The sequence below is a fragment of the Lagopus muta genome, chromosome 13, assembly GCF_023343835.1.
Source record: "Lagopus muta isolate bLagMut1 chromosome 13, bLagMut1 primary, whole genome shotgun sequence".
In the NCBI taxonomy this organism is placed as follows: domain Eukaryota; kingdom Metazoa; phylum Chordata; class Aves; order Galliformes; family Phasianidae; genus Lagopus; species Lagopus muta.
Window position 1 is genome coordinate 4,017,255 of NC_064445.1, and position 18,201 is coordinate 4,035,455.

Genomic DNA, 18,201 nt, shown 5'->3' on the forward strand with positions numbered 1-18,201 from the left:
CGCGGGCACTGCGCTGCCTTTTGCCATCCTCCCCCCCAGGGAGGTGCTGCCCTCCCAGCCCCACTGCTGCACTTTCACTCCTCCAGCGCTGCGGTTTCTGGTGCTGCAGGAAAGCAGCTGTCGGTGACACCGAGCAAAGTCAACACGGGAGACAACTGCACGTGTTAACCGTTTGTTTGCACCTACAGAGCTGCTCGCGCTGAGCTTTTTCTCAGGAGTCCGTTTTCATCTCGGTGCTGTGCAGAGCAGAAAGGCGTACGGCGGCCCTTCACCTCCAAAAAGCCCCACACGCATGTTGCTGCATGCACACACATCGTCTGCAGAGCTCACCCAGATGCAGCTCTCGATCTCCTTGCAGACCCATCTGCAAAACGCTGCAGCAGTGCTGGCTGCGACGCTCGGGGGCTGCGGGGCTGTGCCACAGCCCGACATTATGGGATGGCTGCACTAAGGGAAGCTGTGGGCACGTGGGAATTGCTGGGCAGATTTGTGTTTGTGCAGCAGCTGCAGGCTGGGCCGGAGCTCACCTCCCTGCCCTGTGTCCCCGAGGAGGGTGATGGGCACAGAGCCACAGCGCTCAGGAAAAGCCTTTGTGCAGAGCTCGACCATTGAATTTGTCTGTTGCAGAGAACCCCACACAACAACAAGAGTTATTGTTTGCTCAGACAGCAGCTCTGAGTCGTGGGGGTGTTGTGGTGGAGGTGTGGAGTTGGGCTGCAGTGCAGGAAAGCAGCAGGAGGCTGCTGGCAATGGGTGCACCCTCTGCATCCACCGCTGTCTCTCCCACCCCACAGAACTGAGCCTCCATGCCCTGCAGCATCCCAACCTCAAGGGCATGTCTCTGCTGCTGGGGCGTCAGTGTTTCCATAAAGTGCCCTTTGTGTTCCTGAATATGGGCTAACAAATCATCTCCAAAGGCAGCGACCACCACCTCCCTGGGCAGCCCGTGCCAGTGCATCCCCATCCTCTTGGAGAAGTTGTTCCTGACATCCAACCTGAACCTCCCCTGACACACAGCACGAGGCCATGACCTCTCGTGCTGTCACTGTTACCTGGGAGCAGAGGCTGGCTCCGCCTCGCTATGATCTGCTTTCAGGCAGTTGTAGACAGTGATGATGCTTCCTCCTGGACGGTTTGCGGGGCACCACCGGGCGCTGGCGGCCTCGACGTGTTGGCAGTGCGGAGCGGAGGCGGCTGGGCCGGGCCGAGGGCCGGCAGAGGGAGCACAAGAGTGCGAGAATCCCACCTGGGAGATGGGAGGGCAGAGGGCTCCGGGTTGTGCGTGCTGAGGGCGTCCGCTGTCGCCGTCAGGGTCTGCAGCATCACTGCCTTCGTGCAGGAGTCTCTGAATGCAGCCAGGAGCAGGCAGTGATGGACACCAACTACAGCACGGGCTAAGGGAGGAAAAAAGGCAAAGAGAAAAGGAATGAAATCGCACTGGGCAGCTTGAACGGTCACTACGGGGCAAGCTAGGTCCTCTGCACGTATGCAGAGCAGAAGAGCATCTTAGTGGGGCAGCACGTCACTTGTTTGGATGGGCAATCAGAGCTCAAGAAGGGCAGAGCCCTGCGTGCACACCTGAAGCTGCCATGGAAGGAAGAAAGGGCAGGAGGTGGGATAGAATGGCAGCTCTGGGAATGTATGAGCCATGCCCAGGGCTGATGTTGGGGTGAAAGAGTTGCAGTGCATGGGCTGGGCTGCTCTGCGGCCCTGAGGGGCTCTGGTGGGTGCATCCCTGGGCTCAGCCCCACAGGCACAGCAGCAATTGTGGCTTTCTTGCTGTTGGGCAATGGACGGGGCCTGAATATTGTTGTGCTTTTCAATAGAGAATGCTTTCAGATTGAAATGACCTTGGTTGTGGCTGGTTGGATAATTTGTTGTGAATAAGGTTCTGTGCAAAGTTTGGCGTTTGCTTTTTTGTTGCATAATAATTAGTGATTAGATTTTTCCACTGTTTATCCTGTGCTAATCTTGATAGGAGCCTGAAATGCCAGCAGTGGGCTGACATGAGCCAGCACCCATGTAAACTGAAGGCATTAACTGCTTTCTACAGGCCAGGAACATAGAACCATAGAATCCTTGGTGCTGGAAGAGACCCTTAAAGGCCATCTGGTCCAAGTTCCTGCCATGAATAGAGCACCCACAGCTCCATTAGGCACTCAGTCTGGTCCATCAGCCAACACTGTGAGCACAAGCTTTCTGCAAACATGCATTGCTCTGTAAACCAACTTATTCCCACAGCGTTCCTTGCCATCATCACAGGATCGTGGTTTTGGTAATGAAAATGAGGATGAGCAGCCCTTGGTGTTTACATCGAGCATTTACAGAACCAGAAACCATGCGATTTCTGGCGTAAGAGAAAAAAGACAACAGAATTATTTAATGTGATAATTACAGAAGTCATTTAGTACAAGTGCCAGGTAGATTCACAGCGTCTATTTGCAAAGAAATTTGTCTCTACGGGCGCATCTGGAATTGCACTGATTAACAATGCAAAATTTGATGTGGAACAACAAACTAGATGGGCACAGCTAGGTCTTGCACTACGATAGAGTATGCCTAATTAAATTGTCTGGGATGAGGTTTGAAATAAACCACAAGAAAAAGTCTACTGGAAACCAGCGTGGTCGTGTCTGTACAGGGAGTTGCAGCAGTGTTGAAGCCAATGCAAATTTGTGCTCAGATGGATCCTGCGGGGAGGGAATGGCTGCATGTGCTGTGTCCTTGCAGAGGTTCATGCTCCTGCTTGCAGCACACCCTGCCTGTTGCAGGAACGTTATTTTCTAGCATTTGTAGGAACTTTGTATTTTTTAGGGGTAATTTCTTTGAAGGGTAGGAATTGCCTCTGATAACACCCATAACTTCAAACCCTTTCTCTGTAGTAGGCTGGCTGACTCAAAGCTGAGCCTGTTGGTGTCTGTGTGTTGTCAGGCCGTTGTGGAGCGCTGACAGGGCTCTGAGTCCTCTGCTGCTCTGAGCCCAGGAGTGCAAAGGGACGGCTCCGAGTAGCCAAAGGAATGGGGTGGGAAAGATGTTGGAGCATCTCCATCAAGGCATCTCCAATGCAGCATCTTTAGGGACTTCTCCAGCTGGGTGTAACCAATGGAGCATCTCCACTGGGGCATCTCTGTTGGATATCTCCAACGAGACATTTCCAACAGGACATATCCAGTGGGACATCTCATGAGACATCTCCCTGGAGCCATGCTGGTGCCATCCAGCACACACAAGCACAAACGCTGAGCAGGACAGCAGGGCTGCAGCAGCACAGTGAGTTGGGCAGCCTGGAAGGAGGGCTCATCCCACACAGGGTCAGGGGACCAGATCAGGCCGGCTCCTGCAGCCTTGGCCCAGGGGAGTGCAGACAGCTCTGCTGTAAACGTTATTGTATATTTATAAACAGAGGGGATGACATGGCTCTATTTACTCCAGTGGCATGTAAAAGTAAACAGCCCAATGAGCTGATCATTAACTCGCCTCCCCTGCTTTGCTTTCGTGTCTTCTTATATGAATAGAAACATTCCTGTCTGTTTTTGTTTGCCCTGTCTCTGCGAGGACTGCTGCAGGAGCCTTCCCTGAACTCAGAATGGGCTGTCATTTGCTCACGGATCAAAACAATGCTGGCTTCCTTATGTCTGCATCCCCCTAAATCCTGCTTTACCATCGAGATAAAGAAAACCTCCCCTCCATTTCCACAAACAAACAGGCTACGGAACTTTGTGTGGTTCGGTCCCGTGAAAAGAGAGACTTCACTGAGAGTTTGGTCACAAGCCAACGCGATGCATTAATCTACAGAAATGAACCACATGAATTAGAGATAAGCACATGCTCCCCCAAGCAGACAGGGGCCACTTGGCTGTGAAAGACGTGTCCTGCTCAAACACTGGGAGGCTCTGCTTTCTTGCTCACAGCCGGTGGTGCTGCGGGGTCTCGCCGGCTGCAGGCTGCAGTCGCCCATCTCCTGCAGTGCTGTGCAGCAAAGTCAGGGTGGGCACTTCTACCACCTGCACGCTGTCACCAGGATCCAACAGTGCCAATGCTGCTCAGCTCCTGTGCGGGGTCAGGGAGTGACTCCAAGTGAACAGCCCAGCAATAATGCCACGTGTAGAGCAGTGTGTGTGGCACCAGGTTGCGTTCTGAGGATGTGCCTGAATATAGCAAGACCCAAAGTGTGGCCCATGAGGTCTTTAAGCACCTCTCTTGTGTTTTGGTGCTGCTGCCTGGGACTCAGGCAGCTGTGAGCTGTGCAGGCAGTTGTGGAGATGCTGCTTGGGGTGGCAGAAGGGATGGGGTTGAGACTCCCTGGCTCAGCACAGAAGGGGCTGCCTGACCCCGCAGTGCCTCTCCTTCCCCCCACCAGCTCCTTGGGGCCGTGCTGGCAGCCGGCTCGCTTCTCACAGAGCTACCAAACCACATTTCATGAAGATGGATGGCAGAAGCCATTGTTGTCCCATGTTAAGCCATTGATTTGCTGGCGAGTCCCCAGGGGACTGGGAGGGAGAGGGGGAAAGTGGACCATAATGAGAGCAGAGGGACCCAGCCTGGCAGGGTGCTGGGAGCCTGGGCTAACCGCAGTGCTGCCCCAGACACCACTATTTTTAGGCTGACGTCAGGCTGGCTCTGGCCAGCAGTTGGCTCAGAACAGCAGGGATGTGAAATCGGGGTCACGGGGCAGGCGGACCCCATCGCTCTGCTACAGAGCTGCTGTTGTGCACTTACCTGGTGTGGATAGAAAGGGTAGAGCAGGGACATGCAGGGGAAACAAGAGTGATGTACCATTGCTTTGCCTTGCAGGGATTCTCCTGAGCTCAGCCCCTGCCCCAAACCCATGTTGGCCAGTGGCTGTGCCCCAGGAATCATTGGTCCTGGTCATAGCACACAGTCACATCCTCCAGGAATGGAGAATAGCTGCTCCTTTATAATGGCTGTCAATAGAGAGAGGGGTAATAACCATAGTGAGTGGAGTCACCTTTTGGGGAAGAGCAGGGCTGGGTCTCTTGCAGACACCTCTGTGCCCGTGTGCAGGTCTGTGCAGGGCTGTACAAGCATACAGCATCTGCTCCTGCTCCTGGGCTGGGAACATTTCAAACAGGAGTCAGGAGAGCAGCGAATAATGAATCCCACACTCTGGTCTGGGCTCTTGGATGAATAATCATTGGTGATGAAAACTATGAGGCTCTGTGTGTCTGGGAGCCGAGGGTTTGCACCAACACCCAGAAGTTGTCTGAATACAAACAATGAATAAAATGAACCACAGCAAACTCAAGCTGGGGAAGGGGAGGGCTGCTTCTGCTCTGTCTCCCCTTTCTGTCACCAAAAAGGGGACAGGGACTGGCTGGCACAGGCACCGTGATGGCCCAGCAGTGTCCCTGGGTGCAGGGACTGTCCCTATTGGCACCACGCAGCAGTGACACAAGGGGACCTTGGGTGGCTCCTGGCTTTGTTTTTCTTGCCTGATGACTTGGCCGGTGGCTGTTTCTCTAGGTAGCTGTGCTGTGCCATTTCAGCTTATCCAGCAAACTTTTTGTTCAAATCTCAGCTGTACTAAATTTGTGCAAAGCAATTCTCATGCTGTCCAGATGCCACTGCTTCTAAAAATAGTCCAGTCTAGTCTGTTTTCCCAGCTCCTTGCCTTTTATCAGTCATACTTTTAATAGTCTTTGCCATATTTTAAGAAGAGGAGTCATTTGTCCATGTCAGGCCAGTAATTACTGGGAACAAGAATCCTCCTTAGTTCCCCTGTACTCCCATTCATACTCCTACACAAAACAGACCCAGACACAACTGGGAGCAGCTTCAGGAGCTGGTTTTGCACTAGGATACAGAAGCTTTGGGTGGGAGACGTGCCATGCTGGGATGAATTCAGGTTTTCTTTGCAGAGCTCAAATGCTGCTGTGGATCCCATCATCAGAGCTGGGGAAGCACCTGGAGTGCATGTAGGATATTCCCAAGCCTCCCTGGCATGATGGGATGCTATCCCAGTCTGGGATGGAGACACTGGGATGGAATGGGATGGGATGGGATGGGATGGGATGGGGTGGGATGGGATGGGATGGGATGGGGGGGGGTGGGATGGGGTGAAATGGAATGGGCTGGGTTGGATTGGGATGGGTTAGAATGGGATGAGATATGGTAGGATAGAGTGAGATGGGATGGGATGGGGTATGATAGGATGAGATGTGGTAGGGTGGGGGTAGGAAGAGCTGTCAGGCCGGTGACAGACCCCTCCAGCTACCATCCCAGGGGAAGAACTGCAGCACAAACCTGTGCCTCAGTTTCCTCACCTCACAGTGGGTAGAACTGCTCCGTTTGCAATCACATGAGCTCTGTGCCTGTTGGACACCACATCTGCAATGAGTGCAAAAAACAGGTACTGTCTGTGATGCTCTCATTTCTAAAATTTTGTTTCATGAAAAATTTATGCCATTTCAGAAACATTTCTGCAGACGCAAGCAGTTTTTAAGGACATTGGCATCTTCTGAGTATCCAGCAGTGTTCTCGAACATTGTGGCTTTTCCTGTGTTTATTTTTCCTCCTCCTGGACATTTTGCTCAGCAGACAGGCTGCTTTTTTTTCCCTTCTTCTCTGCCTGCCCACAAGCAATGTCCCAGAGGTGCAGTACCAGAGCCTGCATGGGGCTGTTGGGGTGCTGGCTGCAGCAGTGCCAGTGTTGTGCCCTGCCTCCCCCCCGTTGAAGGCTGAGGGCTGGGACTGCAGGATGTCCTCTTGCAAGGACTGGTGCTTGCAGGGCTGAGAAACCCTGAGGGAAAAAGTAACTGGCACCCAAGGGATGGATGAGGGATAGGGCTTCTGAGGCAGCCGTTTGGGGGATGGCTGAAGAGAGCATTACAAAACACCACATTTTGTAGTGAACACCTGGTGTGAAATATTGCTCAGTGGGTGGAGAGGATCCATTGGGCTGTGCCTTACGGGATCCCCACTGAGTTTGACGTACCCCATTCCACCCCATTCTCCACCACTTTGGCTACGGGCGTGAGTGAGGTTTGGAGATGCTGCTGCAGAAAAGAGCTTTGCGCGGCGGGTCAGAACGGCGATGTCCCACTGCAGCGTGCTGCTGGGTGCTCCTACCCGGCAATAACAAACACCGCACCGCGACCTCCTCGTCTGCAGCTGCTGGGAGGGCGCGGAACAAACAAACGGCCGAACAATGCTTTCCAGGAACCTCTTGTTTCCTCCCGCAGCCCCGAAGTCGCGGTGAGGAGCAGCCGGACCCGGCACAACGCAAAGCTGTGCGTCCCACCGAGCCGCCGCGCCGCATCCCAACCATAACGGCAAGGACCTGCGCTTGGCCCCATCCCCCGAAGCAGCTTTCCTGCTTTCCAGCAGCCCGCGGGGGGGTCCGGCCGTGGGGAACACAGCACTCGAGCTTCTGCACGTTGGCGTTTCGGGGGAAGTGCTGATGAAGCAATTTATGCTGCGGCTCCGCCGAGCAGGAGGGAAACACGAGCGGTGTGAGCCCTCGTTCCCAGAGCTCCTCCAAACATCCCTGCCGGGAGTGGGCTGCATAGAAATGATCCGTAATAAGGTTAATGTTCTGGAGCAGGTGGAACAGGGCAGGGCTCAGAAATTAAGTGCAGAGAGCAGCAAAGGGCCGGGCTGCAATCTCTCTTTGTTTCAGGAGCCTGGCTCACTTTCTGCACTCACAACGGGTCGGCACAGGGCACAACAGCAATTTCAGACTTGATCAAACTATTGGACAGCATTCCTATGCTAAATGATGATGTGCTGCTATCTGTGCTGCTGTATGCAGAGCTCAGGAGATCACAGCTGGATCCACTGCAGCCAGAGCGTGGTGTAACAGGAGGTGTCATTATGGAACTAAACAAGAGGGCGAAGAAAGCAAATTTGCTGTGTTGCTGCCCAATGAGCACACAGACAAGTGAGGAACTAAGTAAGGAGAAATACAGATGAACACAGATGCATGTTCTGAGCTTTGGGAACCCAATCCAGATGGAAACACTTTAAGCAGGACCCCACTTCCCACCACCAAACTTGCAAACAAAGCTCAGCTGCGTGGATCCCTTGTGCCAGCCAATGTTTGCAGAGCCAGCTCAGGGCTGCTTGAAGGCATTCCCAGCACAAGGATTACTTTGCTGTTATACTTGCTGCCCATTTAGCCTTTTGTGAACTGCCTTGAGGATTAGAATCCCAATGCCTGGGCAGAGGAGCTGGGAGGATGTCACCTGCTTGTAAGGATGGGGACACAGGGGACACTGTGGCCCGGGGCTGCTTCAGCCCTCCTTTTCTCCACACCTGAAAAGACATCTCTGGAGAGTATGGCTTCCCAGTGTGTCACCATCCCTGGGCACAGGGATGGGGTCCTGCAGTGTCACCACATTGCCCTGTCTCCTGCCCTGTCTGGTTCCAGGCAGCATTTTGCTTTGCCACAGTGCATCCGCATGTCCAGGACAATATTCCCCCAACCTTCCCATTCCCATTCAGCTATTGCCAGCAAGCAGCTCCCTTCCCCCCAAGAGATAAAATAAGCCTCAAGCTCACGGAACTCACCAGAACCAAAGGGTTTTATTGCCCACTCATTGAGCCCCTATCAGCCAAATACTTGGCCAAATGAGAGCCGTCCATTCAAAGCCAGTTTACAGCAGAGTCTTTATTTTTTTATTTTAAAAGCATCTGGAAATTAAAAATCCCCTTTGGCTCTTGTCCACTTTGCAGAGGGAGCCAGCCCTGCCGTCTGGCCAAGAAGCCCCACGCTGCCGGGCTGGGTGGATCCTGCACTGGGACATTCTTCTGCCTCCAGCAGACGCAGGCAGCTGGCTCCAATCCAGCAGCTCACAGACTTCCCGTGTTGGTTTGGTCCTCATGCTGTGACTGGGACACTATGGGACATGGCAGCTGTTGGTGCTGTCCTCAACACTGGGACATTCACCAGGTGATGCCAACTTACACCAAGAGCTGAGGTCCAGCCGGTGCATGTAGGGTTTACCGCAGGTAAACCAATACCAAATGTGGGTTATTTCTTCCAATTTTGGGCTGGCTGCAGGTAGGTGTTGGCCATCTGGAGGACACTTTGCTGCTGTGGATCCACGGTATCTTGGGTGTGGTGCACAGACATGAGGAAGGGAGGGCTTGGGTGGGCAGCTCCTTCCCCATGAGACCCTGTGAGGGTGCAGTGCCAATACTGGGCTCCTCTGTACCACTGTGGGCTCTGCGGAGCCAGGGTTTGCCCTTGGCCTCTCGTTCCCTTGGGGTTGGCCAACCGTGACCTGAAGGAGATGAGTCTCATTGCTCACTGGTTGCTCTGCTAGGAGAGGAAGGCAGTGCACCATTTGGCTGTGCAGGAAAGGCCCATTTCACCCCTCCCAAGGATCAGACACTGGGAGAAGCGAGCAGAGGCTCTTCTCTAATCTCTGCTAAGCTCTCACAAAGCCCTGCTGCACATTCCAGACATCTCCAATGGCTCAAAACTGAAACAACCATGGTCAGATGCTCATGGAAATGGCAATGGCAATGCGCCCATCTTCCCCTACTGGGATTCAAGTCCTTCTTTCAAAGTATGTAAGCATTACATCTTTCCAAAGAAAGGATTTCCTGAATCATTCCAACACTGAGAAACGTGGTGTGTTTCCCTCTGGTCTGGCTCTTGCTGGCAATTGAACTGCTTGGCTGGATCTGGATCCATCAGAATGGGATCCTGCACTCAGGAGGACCAACAGCTTCCAGAGTGACCAACGCTGCCTCCAGAAATATTGGCCAACCCCGTGAGCGTTGCGTGGTGTCCAAAGAGCACAGTCAAGTTATATCTTCCTTTTGAAGACAACTTTGATTTAACCATGGCTTTGGATCTTTGAAAACCCCGATCTTCTCCAGTTTGTTTTCCAAGATGTCACCTTACCTTACCTGTCTCCCACCACAGAATCAATCGTTACAAACACAAACCAAATGCTTGGTGCTAGCAATAACACTAGAGGGCCCTGCTTCCCCTGTGCTCTCTGGGCAGTGACTAACACAATTTGAGTCTCCAGACGTAATTTCAAGCATTCTGAAATCATACACTGGTGAGATGAAGGCTGACCAAGATGGTGACATTTACATTAGAATAATCTCTAGCAGCAACAGAGTGGAGATTGTCCTCCCTCAGCCTAATCCATCGATCTCACTTCCATGAATTTAAGCATGAAGATGCTGGAAAAGGGAGACCCACAGGTTGGTTCATCTTGCAGTTAAATTTTCATATATTTGTCATCCCTCCTTTACACTGTTTGCTGTCTTATTCTCTTGAAGCAATAAACTGGAGGTGGAGAGAAGGAGGGATGGGAGGAAGAAGGAGGGATCTGTACGAGGTTTTCTCCTTAAAAATAATGATTTACTTGTCCCCTGGGTTGTGTTCAGCACAGCACTGTTTATTCTGGTTGCTCACATTGGAGGTATAGATCCCAGCAAGCAGCTGTCCCATGGTACAACTGGGTTTTCCATAATGAATGGGAATCCTTTAAAGGCAGCTTTGATTTTCACATCTGAAAGTCTCAGTGCATTCAGAGTTGCCAGAATCTTCTGATGTTCCGTGTACATTATGCCACATGTACCATAAGTGCTTTCAGATTAACTCCAGCCAGATTTCCTTTCTGCAACCAAGCAGGAAAATGAAAACAGAACTCATTACATTGCCGACCACTTTCTTTTCCATTCCAATTAGACACTGCATGTAAAGTGATAGGAAGGCTGTTTGTGTTGGGATGTATCTGAAGGGTTGGAAAGGAGTCAGCTGCACTGTGGGGAAGACAGTAAGTGCTGCAGGTTGTGTTCTGCTAACAGATGTGCTTTAGGAGTTGTACATCCAACAGGTGCCAATGCACAGCTCATCCGCATCAGGTCCACGGAAACAAGCACACATGCTTTCTTCCTGCCTTCACTAAAAGAAGACAGGGTTTGGCACTGCTGCACCTTGTGTAACTCTCCCGTCTCCCCACTGTGGGTGGTGGCAGAGCTCATCACCCCAAAGAACTGTGTTAGGAGAGCTCTTATGGAATGGACCTCATCTCCCTAATGCCATGGTTGAACAAAAAGGGAAGAGAGGAGGCTCCAGCCTCAGTTTAGCAGGTAAACAGTGACACATAAATCAGAAACGTGGCAAATGTTATTACCCTGTATTGCTGGGGCAGCCTCCTCGGTTGCCTTAGGGCCAAGGCTGGCAGGGCTGCTCCTTGGGGTGCTCAGCACCACACGTGGGGAGATCACAGCAGTGAGAAAGGGAGACACAAAGCCTCCTTTCTCAACCTCTTGGCTAAAACCCAAATCGTTTAAACAGCTCTGCCAGTGCCTGATTCTCCCAGCGCTCATCTGTGGCTGCTATAAACCCGGGGCTGTGTACCCGAGGTCTGCCGTGCACTTCATGCCTCTGTTGGAACACAAAAGCCATCCTAGCCAGCCCTCTAGCGGTCCCAGGCGGGTCGATGGAGCCAGAACCAGGCACTGAAGTCTGAGCAGCACAGGAGGACCAGGCTTCCCTACAGCCTACAGCCTACAGCTCCTGGAATCCACGAAGCAGCACCAGCGGGCAGCCCAGGAGCAGAGGAGCATCCCAGCTGTGCACCAGGAGGGCATCCAGACGGGGAGCACGGGAAGGGACTTCCTGGTGAGTTCGTAGAAGTGTCTTCTTGTTGGGGGTGGAGGGGGAAAGGGTTACTCACAATTTTATGGTTTTTTTCCTTTTTTATTTAAGGGAAAAGAAAGGAAAAAAAAAAAAAAAAGGGATGATGGATGTCATGCCAGTGGGTAAATGGAAAGATCTGTTGATCTTGCAAGACTGCTGGTAAATAATTTAACGAAGATCTCTAACAAGTATCACTCTGAAGGGAAAAAATACATCAACTTAAAACACTGCTTTTCCAATTTGGATGCCTAAATCAGTATTACAGCCCTTTAAAACAGCCAGGCTCTGCAGGAATTGCCATAGAGAGTCAGACACAGGCTGCCAAATGTAAAAGAGAAATGTGAGAAACCCCATCAGAGGCAAACGCGGGGTGACCTCCCTTCCCCCTAAAGAGCTCATCCAAGCTCTGGAGACCAGCAGAGGTATTGAAGCAGGAGGTTTTGCCCTGCCCAGCAGCAGCTGCCGTGAGCTCTCTATGGCTCTTCTCCATCGCAGGACTCTGCAAAGCTCTTGATAATTTTATGGAAGCACTTTGAGTATTCCCTTTACCATCTCCATCCTGGCGACATCCTACCTCCATCTCCTTTGAAGCCATGGGAGCAGCTTGCACAGGAGAGTGGCTCCCAGGAGAGCCTGGGGGAGGGAGCATGGGGCAATTAGTCACTGTAACACAGCCTAATGAGGCTACAGAATTAGGAACTGCCAGGCCCCTGTAAAATGCAGTGCTTTATGTGACTCGGGATGCAGTTGGAGGAATCTGGCTAATCTTTTACTCTCCTAGTAAATCATTCACTCAGGCCATCTGTGAAACACGAGAAGAGCAGCTCCCACCCAACATTCCTGATTAGCAAAGCTTGGCTGGAAAGGAGCTGTCCTGATAAAGCTGAGAGCAGGTCCAAGCCTTCACAATTTACTTCTGGGGAGAAAGATGAGTGGGTTTTCCATGGTGATCCCGTGGGGCACAGGCAGAGCACCCAGCACATGCCTGGTGTCACGATGGCCCGGACTGAGCTATGGTTTGGTTTGAGGAGAGGCACTGACACCCATCTGGGTGGTGATGTGCAGCTGAGCCCACAACTTCCTCTGTTTTGGGGTGTGAGATTGTATCTGTTGAGGAGGAAAACATCATCCAGGTCTCTCCACACCAGCGTGTTTGTGTGTATCCATGTCCCTCACCCTGATACGGCCCTATGCTTAAGGAGCTACCAATCCTTCTCCATAGGCACTACTGCTAATCTGGGAATAGCAGAAAGTCCTTAGGCAAATACTTCACAGTGCAAATAAATACAATTTTAGCTTATGGGAGAAATGGGCTGAACACTTAACCACAGCCTTTAAGAACATGAGCTACAATCTACCTCCTCCATGAATTGAGCCAATATGGTTTTTCACTTTATTTTTTTTCTTAAAACCTTCTATTTTTCTGAAGTTTTAGGAGCTGCAACTCCCAGGTGACTCCAAAGCCAGAAAGAACAGAGAGTTTCAAAGTGAAGGATGAGATGCTCCAGCTCCTGGAGCCAAAAGCTTACAGGAAGAGAAGCAAAAATCCAAAGAGGAGGCAAAACAAGTAGGTTCCAGCATCGAGTTCCATAAACCCATAGACCCAGAGTTACGTTGGCTTGGGGCACCTTACAGATGCACAGACATGGATGTGAGAACAGATCCTGGGCTGAAGCTCGGCAATAACACATTTGGTTTAGTGTTGAAGTCTTCTGAAGGCCTTGGCTCAAAGTAAAGGTCAAGATAATGACCAAGAGATGTTTGGGAGGTTGTGGGGCACAAACAGTAGGAGCTGTAGTTCCTCAGAAGCCAGAGATCCCCTTTGATATGTGAACTTTAAGCAAGCTTTGGGGAGATAATCCCTCAGTGCTGTGCTGTGTGAGATTTAACTCTTCTCACTGTTTTCCTTGGCTGCTTGATGCTTCCTCCGCCGAGCCTTGAGGTCAGTGGTGGTATGGAATGCATCACTCTTTCTGCCTTCTCCCAAAAACCTCCTGAGATCTGAGCAGGGCATCATCTCACCAGCCTTCACGCCGACCGACCTGCAAGGAGTGTTTTTTCTTTTGTGGAAAGAAGTAAGCTGAAGCCAATAAGACTGTAAGTTGCTTCATTTTACTGCTAAAAACCAAGGGTTCTTTCTCTCTGCTTCCTCAGTGTACAGCTGTTGGGTTTCATTTAAGTAACTGTTCTAATGGATAATACTATACTATTATGACTGGAGGGCTAATTACTAATATGCTGCACTACATTCAATAACCTGAGCTCAGCATGAGTTGTCCCTCCCGGGGGAGGTTCAGCTGTTGGAGGAGCCGTCGAGTTGCGTGATCGGCTCTGAAACCTTCTCCCCTAAGTTCCAGCTTTGGAGAACAAGTTGTTCACCGAGTGCTGAATTCAGCCTTGGAGTAACTCCAGTGAAAACAAAAGGAGTAACAACAGGAATGGATTAGGCCCAATTGCTTTCACATTTCTCCGGCTTGAATTTCCAATTGCAATACTATAGGAGGAGTGAAAAAAAAAAAAACAACAAACCACCATATGGCAGGATGACAAATCTACTTCAACACGTCAGTCTGCCTGTGGAATTGCACCCAGGTGAGCTTCCATAGGCTTACCCACGAGCAAAACCGTGCTGTCACCTGGCAGGGGTGATACAGACATATTCCTACTTTTGCCTCTTTGTTATAATGACTTTTTTCACAAAACGGGCAAATCCATCCTGCAGTTCAAGGCTGCTCCACTTTTGACTTCTGACTGTATGTATGCACGAACAAAAGGAGTGTCTGCCAAGCTGAGATATCAAATCATGAGGATTCCATTTCACAATAACATGGTCAGTAAGATTAAATGGTGTGTGCTGTGTACAGAGCCCATTTTCCACGCACGGGGGGAGTGGGCACAGTTTCGCCTACAAATCCTTATCTGATAGCTCATCTCTTTGGCAGCTCTGAGTCTATGGATGTGGACCAACAGCAAAGGAACATGGACTGAGATAGAGAGCTGCACGCTTCTCTGATAGCACTCATTGCAAACCATTCCTCAACAAATATAAACAAATCTACGGAACATCGCAGAAGCCCAAAGCATTAAGTGTGAGGGCAGGTTTGACCTGGGGGCTTTGCAGGGTAAATGCAGAGCCCCGTCCTGCAGCCATGCTGGAAGTGGAGGAGCCTGGCTCAGCTGCTATCTAGCTGTGAAATCACCGCGCATTGTTTGCAAACTTATCGGGAGTGACTTGAATGGTGAATGAGCCTCAGCCAGGCAGCTGGCAGGCTGCGAGCACACAATGCCTGCTGAATCTGCACTTCCTGCTGGAGACGTGCAAAGGAGAAGGCAAACTATGAACGAGCAGAGGAAACGCTCCCCATGAGCCGGAGCTACGTGAGGGCCTGGGAAAGGCAGAGCTCCCAGCAGCAGGAGCGAGTTGGGGGCACTGCCAACCCAACTTACAGCCAAAGCAGCAAGGTGTGCTCCTGCCAATGCTCACCTGGACACCAGGTTGAAAAGCTGAGGCTGCTGTAAATGCTCCGAGGTCTGTGTGTGCCCACGGTGAGGAACAGCAGCGCGATGCCTGCTGCCTGCGGTCTGATGGAATGCTGCAGCATCAGCACTTTGGGAGAAAGAGCCCAGCTCGCAATTCATTGCAACGAGCTGAAATGTGCCACAGCTTGCTTTCAAACAGCTTCCCGGGTGGGGAAAGCAGCCTAGAGGCAAAACACCCCGAGCACAGCTCCCCTGCTAGTAAGGCCTTTCATTTACTTCAGGCTGAGCAGAGCCTCCTCTAGGATGGGAATATGTCTTTCTTATGACCAAAAGGCTTCACCTCTTTATTTTAATCCACTGTTTGTACAACGAGGTCCAAATATCAGCAGCCCTGGGAAGAGGTGAGTCCCTCAGGGTGGGAAGAAAGAAAACGGCACAAACTCAGCACAGGAGCTGCAGGACGGACACAACCCTGGCTGAGGTCACACTGCTGGTTGAGTTTGCAGGCCGTGGTACCATCCAGTGGTCACACAGACACCCACTGGGCTCTCCTGGCCCACCACACCATCACAGTCAGAGCTGTGCTGTGTGAGCTCACGCTTCCAAGCAATGCAAGCAGGGTGCTGGTGAGGGAACTGCCTGTACATTCTTGGTACCCACACCATTGCATCCCTCATCCCGCTGCATTGTAACAGGGGAAAAAAACTGACCACCAGCAGTAGCAGTCCTCAAAAGACAAATGTTTCCTATTACAGTGCTGGTCCTTGCAATCTCTTTGATGTTCTCTCTCCTGCACAAAGCTGTTCCTTTCCCAGACTGTTCTTGCACATCAACAGGATGTTACACGTGCTATATGTAGCACATCTCGACTTATTCAAAGATATTTGTCCCAACTCGCTGCACTTTCCATACCATTTAATCAATACTCACATATCGCAGGCACAGAGGCATTTTTATTCTACTTCTCCCTGCTACGTTGTTTGTCTTCCCAAATCTTAGGGGTTCTGCTGATAAGTAATGCTGGCACTTAACTGTAGTTGAGAATGAGCAGGGAGGTGAGTTTTCCCCAGGATGTGAGGGTGCTCAGAGAGCAAAGGGTTTGCTTTCATTTAGATTTGGATTCTGGATTCATTACCTTTGGTTATTGATGCTGCCTGCTTCTTACCTTTGCATTACAGACCCCGACTTCTACAGTGGAAGAATTGTTGACCATGCATTGCATTGATAAACCATTACAGTCCTCACAACAAATTTAAATTGCAAACTATCTGGGGTGAGGAAAGTCTTTTTGTTCCAGCACAATAGGGTTTTCGTAATTCGCCTTATAAACAACCCCAATACAAATAATAGCCTGGCACTTCTGCTGCCAGCTCATTTCATTTTGGGGAAAGTTCACAAGCAGTGCAGACCGCTGCAGAATGCAGGGAGCTTGGCTAGGTGGTGCAAGGGTTCATTTGGTCAACTTCTGCATAAACAAACCCCACTGTTGTCCCCAAGTTTCACGTTGAAGACTCATGTTGTTACACGAGTTACTTTTATACAGACTGCTGCGTAAACTATACCCAAACGCCCTGCAGAACTGAAACACAATGGATAATTATTTTAGAAGACACACATTTCATTATTGGAAAAACAACCAAAAATCCCAGACTGTGTTATACCTCCCAGTGAGAGACACGCAGGAGTTGACCAAGTCCACCAGGCATTTACCACAGCCACAGTAAGAAAGTCAACCTGTGGTCAATAACAGCCAACAGTTGTGTTGGTGTAAGAGGGAAAAATCTTCCATGCTCACAAATGCACATTCTTTGTAAATAGCAAGGACCTACTCGGCCTCTCCAGACTTTACAATGTAAGAACAAAACATTTGCTCCAGGTTTAAAGGAAAACACTGACTCAACATGCCACGAGTCAGAACTTAAAGCCCTACCAGCCCCATATCAAAAGGCTTTTAGATCTACAAAACACGTAATAAAAAGCAGCTTTAAAGCAAAAAATGGCTTGGATTGAAACAAATCCACTTGTTTCACTTCTGCTGAGTACCCCGCACTCTATGATAACCTAGAGGTCCAAGTTAGAAGGGGAAGTTGTTGTGCCTCTGTACTTCAGGGAATGGCAGCACCAAGCCAGCAGCTACACTCACTGCCTGCAAGAAGACTTCATTTGCAGCAGGAAGAGTGAGCTTAAGCCAGATCTGCAGCCTTTCTCCTCCTGAAAGCAGACCTACTCTAAAACATCATGTTAGCCTGATGACCAAGGGCCCAGCTGTGAGTCGGATAAGCAGAGTCCTTGGGGAAGCACGAGCACCAGCTCTGTGCCCTCTCCAAAGAGGGCTGTTAAATTAAGCCAAATGCTGCTCGAATTTTGACCAGCAAGGCCACAGACTGAGCAAAACACTCCTAGGCTTGACAAGCAGCCTTTTCCTGTCAGTTGGAACAGCCCATACACTCGTGAAAGTCTCAAATGCCAGAAACATTCTTTATTTGAAAGCTGGATAAACCAGGTCTGCACTCAGGGCTAAAGCTCTTATCTGTACTTGAGGAACTCACTGCTACATCCTCCAGCAGCTCAGCAGGTTGGCTGAACACCAGTGACCCCCCTTGCATCACTCACTACATTTGCTAAGAATGATTTAACAGATCTCGAGCCAGTCTGAAACACTGAATGGTAGGCAAAGTCCCTTCTCTCTTATGATGGACTGTTGCCATTTATACAATAGCCCTGGAACACCAAAAATATTTATTGGCCTTCAGTCTCATTACTTCATGAAATATCTGAACCAATATTAATGCAAAGATTTTTTTGTTGTTATGAAGTTACCAGGAAAATCACATGCGGATGAAATTCCTCCTGGAAAAGCAAGTTCTCATCTTTACTATCACACAGTGTAACATTTGGGTCTGCAGTCGCAGGCAAAAAATCACCTCCCAAGGATGTGCCTGTTGCAGTGCACCAACACAGTAAGTCCTGAACCTACAAGTGTTCAAGTTATTCTCTGCATACAGCCCCCACCATGGCTCTGCCTGGAGAAACCTGCCAGCTCCAGGCCGTGCATTTGGAACACTTTCAGCATTTCAAGTTGTTACAAT